Source organism: Toxorhynchites rutilus, chromosome 3, assembly GCF_029784135.1.
Source record: "Toxorhynchites rutilus septentrionalis strain SRP chromosome 3, ASM2978413v1, whole genome shotgun sequence".
NCBI lineage: Eukaryota > Metazoa > Arthropoda > Insecta > Diptera > Culicidae > Toxorhynchites > Toxorhynchites rutilus.
The window spans coordinates 160964713-160968090 of record NC_073746.1 but is presented as its reverse complement, the minus strand read 5'-3'; the positions used below and the strand labels follow the sequence as shown (position 1 = coordinate 160968090).

The window sequence follows — 3378 nt, the reverse complement described above, 5'->3', positions numbered from 1 at the left end:
TTTTACAGTTATTCAATTGTTTATCTAATGAAAAACAACATTTTGTTAGTTGCGATAGATGCGTAGAAATATTCCCTATCAAGTGATGCAAACATCTCTCCTATCCAGTACGAAATGTTCGAGCTATAAGCATTCGAAATCTTTCATTTTTTCCTGCATGTTCTGTGTTTATGTTTTCATTTTACCCTCCATATATTCCGGTTAGACGTAGTCCCACGTCAAAAAGCAATTTACACTTAAATACAATTGCAACTTGAAATACAATCATCAACTTATCGGTTATTCACTTAGTTTTATAATGTACATCTAAATATATATTCATGTTAAAAGGATGTGTAGTATATAATAATATTAATGTGAATGCCTGCTGTCGGTGGAGCGGTGGAAGGCAATGCGAGATTAACCTGAAAATAAATAAAATGATTAATACGAAAGCACATTATACGTTAGAGATAATAGGAACGATAACAAAAACGATTTCTTGGTCTAGAAAAAACCAGAAACAAGGAACCGTTTTTACTATAAGGTCGATTCCGTTCATAACAAAAAACATGAAAACTATGCAACAAAAATAAATCATTGTACTCACCTGTATTTACTATGATGCCTGTTGAAGCTGGAGCAATAAAAGGCAATGTGAAATTAACCTGAAATAAAAATAATAAATAGTATACATGTATATAAAATATTATAGCCTATAGAAACGATATTATTTTTATTATATTACCGGAATAAATATTCGTTATCAGATAACAAATATTCATTCCGGTCACATCCCTGGATACGGGAAAATTATCCGGCACAATTATTTTAATAATTCAACTGCCTCTATGTCTCTGCCGACCAATACAACAGATTTTTCTGATAGAACAGTGAAATAAACTTACTCACCTGTCCTATCTGTCTACTCTGCAGTTCGGGAGTTCGATCAAGCCAATCTGAAAAGAATTAAATTGAGTTTAAACTGAAAATAAAAGCAATTTTTAATACTTACAAAAATCGTTTCTCTTTCCAAAAACTGTTGTGTTGTGTTTTGACAGTTCAATGAGGAAAAAAAGGCTGCTGTGATAGCGATTCGCTCAATTCGTGTAGTTTTATTGTGATTATAGCAGAAGCTTAGGGCAGTGCTGTCTGCGGGTGGCAAGGCGGGGTAAAATTCCGGCACTTTTGTAGCACTTTTCATCACTCGGTCGACACTGTGCTTATAACCGCTCGAAAATATAGGAATCTGGGTTATTTTTAAGAAAACAAAAATTAACATTTTTTTGCGTGAACGCCAAGACATAGACAAAAGATGTAAGATATAAGAAGTCGGCTTTTAAGTTTTACTCCTCATATCAATCTGCAAAGGCGGTTTAGATTTGCGATTTAAATTGCAATGAACATGCAACAATCCTTTTTTAATAAATATACTATCTGAGAGTCGCTAAAAAGTTAGTCAACGATATTTTTGTTATTCGTCTCAATAACCTTTTATAAGATTGAGAATGATTATTCTTGCTTCTGTCAATAAATGTGTTATCATTATCCATCTCATATTTTTATCGACGCTGAATCTCATTTTCAAAGCCAACTGAAAATGGTGGTTCAAACCCCGGAATTAATACTACTGGTGAGTATTCTCATTGCCACAACCAACTAAAGACCACTTCGAGAATCTCTTCCAGCAATCTATCCAATGAAAACATTCTTTCTTCCCCCGCATTCCGCTCCGGATGCCAGCCAAGTTTCCCCGTTCAATAATCTGCTGAAGTCACGCCCGTAGGGCACCGGAGATGGTCGGTCGCTGGAAGAGGCAGCATACACTGGAACACAGACATTAAACTTTGCCATTTTGGCCTACGTCTTGAAAACAAAGATCACGTGTACTGGTGTGAACAGCTTTGCTTCTTGGCCAACTTCCAGTGGATCGGTCTGTGTTTTTTTTTGTGCCCACGTGAAAACAGAAGGAACCATCGAGGGAGGAGAATCAGAGATATTGAAGCTTCACCAAGCCGACCGAACCGACCTCTTCGGCCAAAGTCAGGCGGAAAGGCAGATAGAATAATTTTAAATTTAATCTTTTGTATTTACTCAACGGAGTGAGGTTGGATTCTGTCGGAGTTCAATAGTGGTCAGGTACGGGGAGAGATAAGACTCGACAGTGTCAGTCAGTGTTGAATGCTGGTCGGTTGGTCGGCTGTTTCTCGGAGCCGGTGCCGAGTTTTTCCGGGCATTGCATAATCCGGCTCACTGGCAGATGGCTGGTGGCTTGCCGAAAACCGAGAAGGGAAAGAGGAAGTGGGCAGCGGAAGACTGAATTATTTCACGCTTTCCTGCCCTTCGTTTACTGTTGTTTGATTTTCCTCACCGAGTGTACTTTATGCTTTGTACGGGATCACAAAACGAGAGAAAGAGAGAGATAGCACTGTTATTTGAATCTAGTTTTGGTCTGAGGCCTAACAAGAAAGGCGTTGATTTGTTTTGATTTAGGGCCAACCCAGACATGGCGTTAATATAGATAGCCTCAATTAGGCGAAGGACAGAGATTTGTTTCAACAAGTTCTTGAAACGGGTACAGAAAAGGAAATTGATATTTTTCGGGAAGACTGTTTTAATTAAATGTTGCTCTCAATTGCAATTAAATGGTCTATGTGGAATTTCCCAAAATGGCCCTAATCATTCCAACAGTCGGTATGTAATGCGTACCGTATACCACTTTCGAAACCTTCAAAACCATTCTAATCACGTTTCAAACTTTGTACAAATCAGTATCATCCTCCCAATTTTTTTATGTGTCACAAGCTGATTGTATTTTTTCGTAAAAAAATTCAATCACACCCAAACGATAAGGATATTCACCTCTACGTCCTCAATCCCAGGGAGAACTAATATTGAAATTGATATTTAGCCGATTGTCATGAGTCGCACGTGCCCTAAATTTCCGTCATAAAATTTCGCATCGCATTCCATAAAACAGAAACAGGCCATCACCGGGGATATCGAAAATGAAAAATTCACGTTGACTGAAAGCAGTCCTCCACATTTCGCTGGTTTTTCTTTGCTTGTGCCTCCACCCACTCATAAGCACTTAAAAAAGAAGCGAACTTAGACAAGTAGCCGAATACGCGACAGGTCGCACAAAGCGAAGGCAATGTCTCCGCGTTTGAAAGTGTAATATTTTTTCGGGCACAGTGCCACAAAAACGTAACGATTTTTTTTCCCTGGCAGCATTTTTTATCATTACCTTCCACAGAACGTGAGTAGCTCTGTGACATTTACCTGTCTTCGGAAATACCCAAAACGGGAAAGTGGAAAATGTGGACCAGCTCATGGCACGAAAGCAAAGGTGCCGCAACGTGAGAGACAAAGCAGTGATCCTGTTTAATTTTTCATTCG

At 38.5% G+C, this 3378-nt stretch overlaps 1 long non-coding RNA gene across 1 annotated transcript; it reads right to left on the bottom strand.

The window, feature by feature from the left end:
• Positions 1 to 276: 276 nt before the first annotated feature.
• LOC129776257 (uncharacterized) lies at positions 277 to 1042 on the bottom strand. Its single transcript, XR_008743070.1, has 4 exons — positions 995 to 1042; positions 892 to 938; positions 590 to 647; positions 277 to 404 (listed from the first exon to the last, which is right to left on the bottom strand). It is a non-coding gene; the product is annotated as an uncharacterized LOC129776257 (long non-coding RNA).
• Between the last annotated feature and the right edge of the window lie 2336 nt (positions 1043 to 3378).